Raw genomic sequence first — 13195 nt, forward strand, 5'->3', positions numbered from 1 at the left:
TAAGAAATCTAAACCTGTCCCATAACTTTTTCACTGGAAAAATTCCACAAGAAAAGGAAATAATCCTTATCTATGGTCCCTCAATTTATACAACAATCAGTTTGTAGGACAACTTCCTGCATCTTTGGTAAATACTTCAATGTATAATTTGGATGTGGGGACAAATAATCTTTCTGGTGAGTTGCCTTCGGATATCTTAGTGAAGCTGTCTTTACTTAAATATCTCCAATTATCATATAACAATATGATAAGTCATGACAACAACAGCAATCTCGAGCCCTTCTTCACCGCCCTGGAAAATTGCACAAGCTTAGCTAAGCTTCACTTTGTTAGCATGGGCCTCGGAGGAAGATTGCCTAGTTCAATCAGCCAACTTAATATAACAAAAATGTTATTGCAAGAAAACCAAATCACCAGATCAATTTCTCGGAGTATAGCAAATCTTTCCTACCTTATGACTCTAAATTTGACTTCAAATCATTTGAATGGAAAGATATCATCAACAATTAGTAGGTTGTCGAAATTGGAGCAACTTTTCTTATCACACAACCTATTCTCCGGTGAAATTCCAACAGTATTAGGTTAACTCCCTCATCTAGGTTTGCTTGATCTATCATACAATAATTTCAGTGGTCCTATCCCGGAAAGTCTCAAAAAGTTAGTTCGGTTGAATTATCTATTTCTTAACAACAATTTGCTTTCAGGATCAATACCGCGAACTTTAGGATAGTGCATAGATCTGTACAAGTTAGACTTATCCTACAACAAGTTGACTAGGAGACTTTCCCCAGAAATTTTAGGTATTCATGCTATCAGGATATTTATAAACCTGTCACATAATCATCTTGAGGGGCCATTGCTAATTGAGTTTAGCAAACTGGAAGATGTTCAAGAGATAGACCTTTCATCAAACAAATTCACTGGAAATATCTTCACTCAGATATCTGCATATCATTGAGGAAGATAAATCTATCTCACAATGCCCTTGAGGGGCTCTTTCCAGATTCTCTATGTGATCTAAAGAACCTGGAATCCATTGGTGTTTTAGAAAACCACTTATCCGGTATGATCCCAAAAACCCTTAACGAAATTTACACCCTTACCTTTATCAATCTCTCTTTCAATGAGTTTGAAGGTATGATTCCCTTAGGAGGCATCTTTGATTTAGTAACAAATATGTCGTTCTTAGGGAACCAAGGTCTCTGTGGGGCAGTTGTCAACGTGCCCATCTGCTCTCCAAAATGACATGGGTTTCATTCACGTATATTCCTGATCATATCCATCCCAGTCATATGCATACCAGTGTTCTTATCAGCAATATTTTGTGTGCTTAAGTTCCACTGCATCAAAGCTATAATTCCCTTAGCAAAATCTCAAACAACAGGGAAGCATACAACACAAGAATTTGTAAGTATTTTGGTTTGTCAACTTATTCATTCGAATTAGTGCACAATCTATTTAGTTTCAGTTTCAAGGTGTTCACAAATAGAATTGCAGTGATCACAACACATCTGATAGATTTTATTTTAATATTCATGCATATCGCACCTGCTTTAATTAAATGTGATTATATTTCCAGTTGTGGAAAGATTTTTTGTGGACATTATATATTTTGTGAGCTGGAAAAGATTTTATTTAATTATGATTTCAAGAATCCTTTTCCTAAAGGAAGATTATGATTTAAAGATTCCTTTCCTATAAAGGAGTCTAGGATCTCAAGAATCCTTTCCAAAACAGGTTTGGTTTCTTGTTTATCCTTTCAAAGTCACTTAAGTATAAATAATCCTTTTATTATTGTGACTTTTTTTAAGGAAGCCATATTATTTACCTCCATTATTCTCTGAATATTTTCTTTGAGGTTGTTTAGTTTTTGCAGGTTTCCAATATGCTTTGGTAGGCTTTGAATTATCGTGTTTTATCTCTTGTTGCATGAGTTGATTTTGGAATGTTGTTTCTTGATGAGATTTGGACCTGATTTTTCCTAAGTAATTCATCATTGTTGAAACTCGAGAGGAGCTCAAGTGCGACTTGGTCGTCCCGTGGAGGAGAAGCTAGATTATGAAGGTTTGAGGTTCAACCAAAGAGCAAAGATTGAAGTGTTGTCCAAACATGGAGTTTTAACAACTGATACTTATTCTTGTCTTTGTAACACATAATTATTTCATAGTAGATTAGCTTCTTCTGGACTTGATCCCGTGGATGTATGCATGTTGCCAAACCATGTAAAATTGAGTTGTGTGCTTTATTTTATGTCGTGGATGGTTTATACGTTTAATCATTAGTTTGGCAACTCATTAAGCACAATGTAAACAAGTAATCTTAATCCCGCATAAGTTAATCAACATGATAAGGGTTTAAAACTTTCAATTGGTATCAGAGCGTGTTCTGAAGAGTTATTTCAGTAGATCCTTGCTTGTTTTTTGTGCTTAAATCTTGATTTGGTGGCTGTTGTTTTTTGCTTTTATTTTGTGTTTTTTAATAGTTTTCTCTCTACAGACCTCGTGTGACCACATCTATGTTCTGTGTGACCACATCAGTCCTGTGTGACGACCTTTGCTATTTTGTTTACTATGAGTTTGTTTAGTGAATGAGGGTCTACCAGTAAACCACCCTTATTAGAGGGAACCAATTATGCTTTTGGAGACCTAGGATGCGTGCCTTTTTGAAATCCATTGATGAGAGGGCTTGGAGGGCTTGTATTGTTGGTTGGAAAGAACCTAAAGTTGAAGAAGCAAGTGGAAGCAAAGAAAAGCCATAGATCAATGGACTAAGGTTGAGTTAGAAGAGTCTAATTTTAACTCAAAAGCACTTCATCCTATTTTTAATGCTGTTAGTATTAATCAAATGAAAAATATAGCAAACTGTGAAATAGCTAAGGATGCATGGGATAGACTCCATGTAAAAAATGAAGGAACAGATATTGTGAAAAAGACTAGGCTTAGAAGATTAATAACTGACTATGAAAATCTTGTTATGCATGATGATGAAACTATCTCTGATTTTCATGGTAGATTGTGTGATGTTAAAAATGAATGTTTTGCTTTGGGTAAAATATATACTGATGCTGAACTTGTCAGGAAAGTGCTATGCTCTTTACCCAATAGGTTCATGTCCAAGGCCACCTCTATTGAAGAATGTCGTGACCTCGATAAGATGCAACTGGATGAATTGATTGGATCCTTGCAAACCTTTGAGCTAAACCTGAAACGATGGGATAAGAAATCAGGTAAAAGACTTGCACTGAAACATGAGGTAATCTCTAAATCCCCTGATTATGTTGATTCAAGTGACATTGATGATGATAAGTGTGATATGCTTGCTAGAAACTTTGCAAAGTTCTTGAAGAAGAATATGGGAAAACTGAGTGAGGGTAAAAAAGGAAAACCACCCTTTGTGAAAAAGTTTTCTGATCAAACTGGTCAGGAAGGCTTCTCGAATTTTTTTTCGAGAGATTATGAAAAGAAAAGCAAGGGTATAAAATGCTTTGAGTGTGAGGGGGGTATGGTTATATTCAGTCTGAGTGTGCCAATATTCTGAAGAAAAAGGGTAAAGCTATGGCTGCCACTCTAAGTGAGAGTGACGACAATGAAAGTGGAGGTGATGACTCTAATGAAGATGAAAATTACTTGGCATTTACGGTGAACCAAGAGGACAGTGATAGTGTATCCTCAGATGGCTCATGGGATGTCTACAAAGAGCAACAGGAGGTTATGACAAGATGTATGCGTCATGGTTAAAGGCTATCAAGAAGATTAAATCTCTTGAATCTAAAAAATGCATTGTAATACTTTCTTTCTAGCTAGTATACTCATAAAATAACAGTAAAACTCACTAAATATACATAAGAAAATATACATGTAGATGAGTATAAAATAATGGGCCCATAACCAATTTTTTCTTTATATACAAATCTTTACTTAATATAATAAAGTCTCAAAACAGTAACTCGATAGTGTTGCCAAACCCTTTTGCTTCTTGACGTTCCAAGTGACCGCATCTCACCTACTACCTATAAAAACATTGAAAACAATGGGGTGAGCACTAATTGCTCAGTAAGTAAACCTGCTATGCTACCTTTCTCTCTCCGTTGCTTAAATTTTGAATTTCTTTCCTTACATCAGACTTTTTTATTCTTCTATGTTCTTTCTCTGTTCTTTCTCACTACTCATGATAATAGGCATGGTATCATGCATAGTTATGATGCAAATGCACAAATGCATAGAATGTGCATTTTCTTTTCTATTTTTCTTATTTTTCTTATTCTGTTTCTTTTCTTTGTATTTACTTCTTTCTTTATTTTCTTTTGTAGTCTTTCTTTCTTTCTATTCTTTCTTCCTTTTCTATTCTTTCTTTCTTTCTTGCCAATCAGACTCGGTTGAGGCATGGATTTGGAACCTTGGCCGTGTGAGTGTATTCTCTAATTCTGGGTATAGTCCTCATCCACATGCACTTCTAACGAACTGTACAATTCTTCTTTCTAAATTCTGAGGCCGCTCACTAAAAGCGGCGTGCATGCAGGGCTATGTCACTCACGGGTTCCCCATCGCAACAACCTTCTCTTCTTTTATCTTTATACACTTCTTTAAATAAAAATTCAGAGTTGAACTTTTTTAATATTCTCATTTCTTTCTATTGCTCTTTAATGTTCTTTAATGCTTTTTAATGCTCTTATGAGTATGTATGCATGTAGATGGGCTCATACTTATAATTCTTTCTAAATTCACATGTTTAGATGCAACAATGCAATATGGAATGTAAACATGTCATTATCTACCATCTGCAAACTCATCTCAAAATAACAAATAATCATACCCATACATGCACTTTTCTTTGACATTTCATCAAACAATTTATGTGCACACACAAGCTCCAAATTGGCTACACTTCTAGTTCTCTTCTAAGCCACTAAAATTTGGAACAGAATTGTCTAAGATTAACGCCAAACCTGTCCAGGATTTACACTCCATAAATTCTACTCCAATTCTTCCATAATTCATCCAAACTCTCATTAAACATCAGGTACACAAACACTACTTCTCATGGATAAATTCTATTCATCATTCAACATCCATTCCATCAACAATTATTCATATATAAACACATATATGTATAAAAGAAATTCTCTACATAATATTACTCTAATCATAACTAGGGTTGGATTTATTTACCTTAGATGTGAGCAATCCAACACTTTAGTAGTCTTCCTTGATCCAACTCTCTTTCTCTTAAATCCTATGAACACAAATCATAAGAATTTAACACTTTAAAAATTAAAACTCATATCTTAGTGGAAGGATCTTACCTAAGGATGCTTGGGATTGAAATTCCACTAAAAATAACCCAAAATCTATGAATTTCCCTTGAAAAAGAATTGAAGAAATTGAGAGAATTTGGTGATGAAGTTGGTGTGAAAGTGGTGTATTAATGGTTGGGGTTTTATTCTTCAACTCTTGATATAACAAAATATTATTTATAGTTTCCCATTTTACCCTTGCACTTTCTGTGAAATTCCATCTATGTCCCTTAATCAATTACCATAATGTCCTCATTTTTATTGCATTCTCCATGAAATTCTCTCTCTTTTTACTCCCCACATTTTCAACTAATTATGAGTAAAAAAAACCATTTGACCCCTAATGAAATTTTAAGACATTTTCTTCATATTTGTTCAAGATAACTTTAACAAAATTCAACTAAGGATATTAGGGCATAAGTAAAACTACGTACCTCGATGTGGGCGTTACATGCATCTTGATAGAAGATAAGAAAATTTTGAATGATAAGTTGAAAGTCTTATTTTCTGATTTGTCTAACAAGGAAAATTTGTTAAATCAAGCTTTAAATGAACTAACTGAGACTAAGGCCGTTGTTGAGAGGTTAAATGCAAGTTCATACAAGCTGGACGAAGTCCTTGTACAAGGGAGGACTTTTGGTGATAAAGCATGTATGGGATTTTCTCTTGATGCGAGCACCTCCAAACCCAATATGAGCACCTTTGTTAAAGCATTTGAATCAATTCCAAAAGTTATTACTGAACCATGTGAGCAGATTTCAAAGGTAAAAAATTTCATACCAATATGTCATTTTTGTCACAAGAGAGGACACATCAGACCAAATTGCTTTAAACTAATTTTGTACTTAAAAAGATGCATTGGAAATCATGAGTTTTCTTCTTTAAAGTCACCACATAAAAGTCTCTCAAGTCACCACATCAAAATAATTTTTCCAAAAACAGAAAAGTGTGGAGACCTAAGTTAAGTGCTCATTGTCTTGTTACTTATACATCATTGCTTGTTTTTCAAAATGACCAATGGTACTTTGGCAGTGGTTGTTCAAGACACATGACAGGTAACAAATCTTTATTGACTAATCTTGAATTTGGGGAAGTTGGTCATCTAACTTATGGAGATGGCAAAAGAGGTAAGATTCTTGGAAAAGGTTATATTGTCATTCCTGGCTTCCCAATGCTAAATTATGTGTTTTATGTTGAAGGACTTAAAGCAAATCTGATAAGCATTAGTCAAATTCATGATAAAGGTTATATTGTGAAATTTTCAAAGAATATGTGTCAAGTCTTGAATGGTGATCATACTTCTTTGCTTGAGGGAAAGAGATCTGATGATAATTGCTATTTATTGTCTAACAAAGTTTCTTGTTTAAGCTCCAAAATAGATTGTGTGCATCTTTGGCACAAGAAACTTGGGCATATGAACTTCAAGGATCTAGTGAAACTCGGGCATATGAACTTCAAGGATCTAGTGAAACTCGGGCATATGAACTTCAAGGATCTAGTGAAACTCTCCAAAAATGATGTTGTCAAAGGACTACCTAAACTTGAGTTTCCCAAAGGTAAAGTGTGAGGCCCATGCTAACAAGGTAAGCAGACTAAGAGTCCTCACAAACCTTTATCTCGGTTAACTACCTCTGGTGTTTTAGAACTTCTCCATATGGATCTAATGGGTCCTATGCAAACTGAAAGTTTAGGAGGGAAAAAATATATTTTTGTTTGTGTAGATGACTATTCTAGATTTACATGTGTTGATTTTTTAAAAGAAAAATCTGATGCATTTGAGGTCTTTAAATGTCTTGTCAAAAGGTTATAGGTGGAACAAAATTGTCAAGTGAAGAAAGTGGTAAGAATAAGGAGTGATCATTGTAGAGAGTCTGAAAATTCTTATTTTTCTAACTTCCATGATATACAGGGTATTTGGCATGAATTTTCTGCCCCAAAACACCTCAACAACAGAATGGGGAAGTGGAGAGGAAGAATAGAGTTCTTCAAGAGATGGCAAGGGTTATCTTAAATGCCAAGAAGTTGCCAACAAGACTATGGGCCGAGGCAATTAACATTGCATGCCACATTTCAAATCGATGTTCTTAAGGAAAGGTACATCACAAACTCCATATGAGTTGTGGAAAGGTAAGAAGCCAAATCTTTCATATTTCCATGTCTTTGGTTGCAAGTGCTATGTCTTGAATGATAGAGATCATTTAGGGAAATTTGATGCAAAGAGTGATGAAGGTGTGTTCCTTGGATACTCTTCAAATAGTAGAGCCTATAGGATCTTTAACATGAGAACTGAACATATTATTGAGTCATTTAATGTGGTTTTCTCTTATTCAGAAGATTACTCACAATTCTCACAAGAAGATGAAATTGAAGATATGATTGCCCCTACTAAGGTGGCCACTGATCGAGATGGTGTGTTCACTTTGAATCCGACTGGAACACAAGATCAAGCTAAGGTGATCACCCCAGAACCTGATGTGACCACCGCAGGTGCCCAACAAGGATCAGTTTTTGAAAGGCCAGGACCTGATTTGTTAATTGATTTGTCCGATGAGATCACTCAAAAAAGCCTCCAAAAACCAAAGAACCACCCTCTTGGATCAAGAAAACTCATCCACCATCCATTGTGATTGGAAATCTTGAAGAGGTAATTGTAACAAGAAAAAAAAGGTTTAATGAAATAAATAACCTGTGCTATGTTTCTCTTACAGAACCAAAGAATGCAAAACAAACTCTGGAGGATGATTGCTGGATTGCTGCCATGCATGAGGAGCTTGAACAGTTTGAGAGAAACGATGTGTGGAGCTTGGTTCTTTTCCTAGGGTTGGGGTGCTGGGGAGCTTTTCCTTTTTAGGTGTAATTCTTTATTCTTTATATAATTACCATGTACCCAAAAAAAAAAAAAAAAAAAAAAAAAAAATTATGAATTTAATATCATCATCCTTTTGCAATATCTAATACATTTTCTAAAATGGGATTTGGACATATATAACCAAGTTAGTAATCTAAATTTCCCAAAATGGGAAGGTTCTATTTGAAGGATAAATCTAGCCACAAAATTAAGCAACTTACCAAATATACTCTTAGATTAATGAAAAAATAAAGGATATATTTTCAAACATATAATGGTAGACAATGTTGGTCTATACTAACTCAATATTCTAGCATTTAATATTATGATTTAATAGCTTGATTAAGGCATGTTAGCCCATATTAGATCTTACCATATTTTAGCAGTTTAGCGCATTTCCACCATTTTTGTCATATTATTTTTTGTTGAGGGCAATTAAATTAATTCACATGATTTTATAGTTATTTTTGTCTTTTAAATATCCTTGACATTTTGGGAATTATAATTAGTGATAGGACTATAGAGAAGAATTTCTCTTAAATAAAAAGAAAAAGAAAACTATTATGTGAAGCAATAAAGGATTTCATTGCCTTCTGTCCGGGCCACTATGGGCTCAGAGACAATTATGTGAAGCCCACGAAGGCTCTTACCCATTATGTGAAGCATAAAAGCATTCTGCTTTGGGCCTCAGAGAAATTTCTTTTTCTTTTTCATTTTTTTATTTATTTATAAAAACACAAACCTATCCCTTACTCTTTACCCATAGTACCGCTTCTCTTCCGTAGTTCATGGAATAAACTTTTTTAGTGTTTTTTTATGCCGATTGTTACATTTGGAATACGACAAACTCTTCATCTCCTGAACTTGAAAAATCTTAACGTTTATCACATAATATATGGACCTTGCATCATCGTGAGGAAGTTGTCATAAAGATAATCACATAACATATATAATTACTAGTTTACCATAAGGAAAAGAAACTAGACAAATATCTCTCGGTAATCCAATGGTTCAATAAAGATTTTTTGATATAAGAGATTTTGAATTTGAGGGTCTCCTTGATTGCTAATAGAAATAACTACTAAAATTCTTATTTGACTGATAGTTCTATAGTTCCAAGAGATTAGTTGAGTTATACGTAAATTAACTCAAATACTTTCAGCCATAACAAAAATAACTCTTAGACTCTCATTTTCTGAAGAGGAGGAATTTAACAGAAACCGATTGAATTATTTGCTTCTTGACCAAATATTATGATCCTTATGAATTTGTTATTCGCTTACGCAACTTTGTGCTTATCAACTAGGAGTATGTATAATAGCGATATTATATCTCATTTTCATTTTCTTCCATTAATCATTAGCATAGGGACAAGTTGAGTACATTAAACCAAATAATATTATTTATATATTTGAGATTATCTATTCTAAGTGCATTGAACTCAAGATTAAGCTCAAGTTTAACAAAAACAAAAAGATGTTTACAAAGGCATTTTAGATTAATAAACTTGAATATATGTTAAGTCATCATTATAAGTTTGGCTTTTTATTTATTTATATATTTATTATATTTGCAAATCTAAATATTATTTGTATTTTATCAACTTGAAATATTAAAAAACCACCTTTGTTACACCATTATGATTTTCCACAACACCACTACCATCACCACTAAAGTAGACTCAAAAAAGTTTTAGGCTTTTTCACATTCGATGGAAAATATTAATTAAGTTTTCATATTCTAATTTATATTTTCTTTTAGTATTTCTTATGAAAAAATAAACAAACATAAGTATCAAATAATAATAGAGATCATTCCAATATAAAAAAGAGAAGAGACAATAATATTCGAAGAAAAACTTATTTTTTGTGTAATCCTAGCTGAAAAAAATTAAATGCAAAAGCTAAATGTTTAGTATATATATTGAGTTTTAACTCAAAACATAATTTTTTTTTCTTGATGATCGAGAGTGTCCATACTAGCTTACGTGCATTTTAACTAATCTGTCGAGACCCTAAAGCGATCAGTTGGATAAGAGCTCCAGTGATCACCCTTATTAGCAATCAAGGAAGGACTCGAATTCAAGACCTCTTGAATAATACACCCAATAGTACCTATCAAACCACTCAGCCACTCAGAGGTTGGTTAACTCAAAATAGAATTAATGTTTGGAAATTGAACAAGTTGAGCAAACTTTAATAGTCAATAGAGCCCACCATAATCACCAATTTGAATAGCGATTGTTATTTTATATATTATGCTTACTATAATATACTTTTAGCATTATTTACTAATTAGGTAAAACATGTTAAACGTCATAATGTAGACGAATGTGCATGTTTTTCAAAAGTTTAATTAATAAATTAATATTGAATGTGTTTGTACCATATACTTCCTATTATAGATCATAAGTCCCCATGTCTCAATCAACATATCACAAATAAATCTCATGCTTTATATATTTTAAACCTTTGAGGAATGATGTAAAGACTTCGAATGACACCATGAAGTGCGGTGAGCAAGTTGATTGACAATATATAGGCGAAACGAGCAACATTGACAATAAGTATTTAATAATTGAAACAAAAGAAATATTTTTACTTCTAATTATCTCTTTCTTAGTCTCGTGTAATTCCTTTACAAAGTAAAATAAATAAGAAACTTATGATGAGAATATTATGGACTTTTTCCCACCTAAGGTTTGCCTTAATTAATGACACTTTTACAACTAAAAAGTTTCAAAATATCTCTTTCCCACCCAATGTTTATATTTCGTTAATACTCAAAATATACTTCACTTTCTTAGTCAGCGTTCAAGGAGTAACCAAGAGCTAAGATAAAAGGGTTTTTGTAGAGTGAAGGCTAGTGAATTGAATGATGGTGATTGATTGAATATTCGATGCTGGAATTAGTCGAAAATCCTTTAAGAATAGGAAACCCTAGCTTTATAGTGGCAGACAATCGGAGAGAAATCAGGTGTTAAAGTGATGCGGTTTTTGTAGAAAGGAGACCTAAGGTTTTAGTGTTGATGACAGAGGGAATTTTTTCCACCAGAATCAACTTTGGGTAGTAACGGAATATTAAATTCAGGTGGGAAAGTGGTATTTTGAAATTTTTTGGGTGGGAAAGTGTCATTAAGGCAAACCTTGGTGGGAAAACGTCATTTACTCTTATTAAATTGTCTTAAATCAATGAAAAATTGTGTTATAGTAGCTTAACCTGTTATTATATGACAGGTAGAAAATTAAAAGATGTATATAAAAGATAATCATATAAAACCTTCACTTAGAAATGAACATAGACAAAATTTTGAGGCAGCAACAATCACAGAACTTGAGCACGAGTATTGTTACGTATACAAACTAATGTGATAATCCCTCATGTTTGATATATAAAAATTTATTTTCCTTATTTAATTTATTTTTAAATTTAAAATTACCTAATCATCAAACATATCAGTTTCTATATGAAGTATTATCCTTTGAACATATGATAATAGTGGTGTTAGTTAATTAAACAGTGTTTGTAAAACGTGTTGTATGTTTTAAGATTAATTATCTATATATTGGAAGTACTTTATTTTATTATCCTCTTTAAAATGGTATCAATTAATTTAAGTGGACTTGAAAATTAATCTACTCAATACCCATCATAGTTTGCACTGCATTTTTCCCCCACTTCTGAAATCACCCGTGGAAAAGACATAGTCTGTCTTTGTCTATTCTATACTCCTAAAGACAATACTCATATAATCATACAATCCTATCTGCAATATTCCTCGACCACCCATCAACAAACAAATCCTGGACTTCGTAATCATGGTCAACTGGAGGTGGTGGTGGGTGGACCGCAACATGGGCGGCCGCGACCAATTGAAACCGCGTAGCCGACCATGAGTTTTGTACTAATTTCTTTTTATTGATAACGACTTGTTGATGATAAGTGATGAAGTGTTGAATGACCATTGACGAAGCTGTCAGTGGCAGGTGTTGGTGTTTGACCATTGATGAAGTTAAGTGTGATAGGTGATGGAAGAGAGATGACTAATTTTAACTCTTCACCATTAAATTTTACTGACATCCCTAAAAAATTGAGTGTATTTACCACTTTCAACACGTATGGGGTGAGTGAAACTATACTTAACCTATACCAACATTTTATTTGAAATGCAGGCCATGCAACAATGTCATGCAACGACGATACTCACCTCTCTTTGCTTACAGACAAGGCAGGGAGGAGGCTGTTGATATCTGCAACTTCNAAGTATTGTCAAGAGACTTGCTGTGGAAGCTGTGTGTTAGTAGTAATATTTAATAATTTAGATATAAACCCCCCCTTTTTTTTCTTTGCTTTCGTTTTTAATTAATTTAGGACCAAATGCCATATAAGAAGTTTTACTTTTTGTCTCATAGAAGAATATTTTGTCCTGAATAAATTGTGATTTTTGCAGTTACTATCCGCTAAATTTTAATATAATGCAACATTGATATGTATTACTGTGTGCTTTGATTCTTTTTCTGTTGTGAATCCGTAATTTCCTGGGTGCAATTTTGACTCTTGTGAGATATATGTTTCACATTTTCTTTTTGGTATGTCCATATATAATTAAATTGTCAGTCATCTTCTTTAACATGGTAATAAATCTCTCAGAAATATTGATATTAACATCTGAGAAATATTAATTTGGGCTATTTATTATCCATGTTGTAATTGATTTTTAATTATGTACAAATCATAATGTGATGATATATATGCCAGGGTACTGCAATAAAAATTGTGAATTATTGTTATTTATATTTCATAATTGTTTTTGGCAAAAACAAACACTAATTTTTGTGCATTACCTGCTTATTTATATTTCATTACTCTTTAAGAAAAAAACAAACAAAAATTCTGTGTATTGAAGCTTATTTATATTTCATAACCCATTAAAGAAAAAACAACCAGCATACAATCCAAATTTTTTGCTACAAATATTGATTTGGGCCGTATAATACTATGAATCAACAGTTAACATTTTCTGTTAAGTTTCTATAAGCAGTCAAAGTTTATCC

This window comes from Pistacia vera, unplaced genomic scaffold (assembly GCF_008641045.1).
Source record: "Pistacia vera cultivar Batoury unplaced genomic scaffold, PisVer_v2 Contig824, whole genome shotgun sequence".
NCBI classification, from domain to species: Eukaryota; Viridiplantae; Streptophyta; class Magnoliopsida; order Sapindales; family Anacardiaceae; genus Pistacia; species Pistacia vera.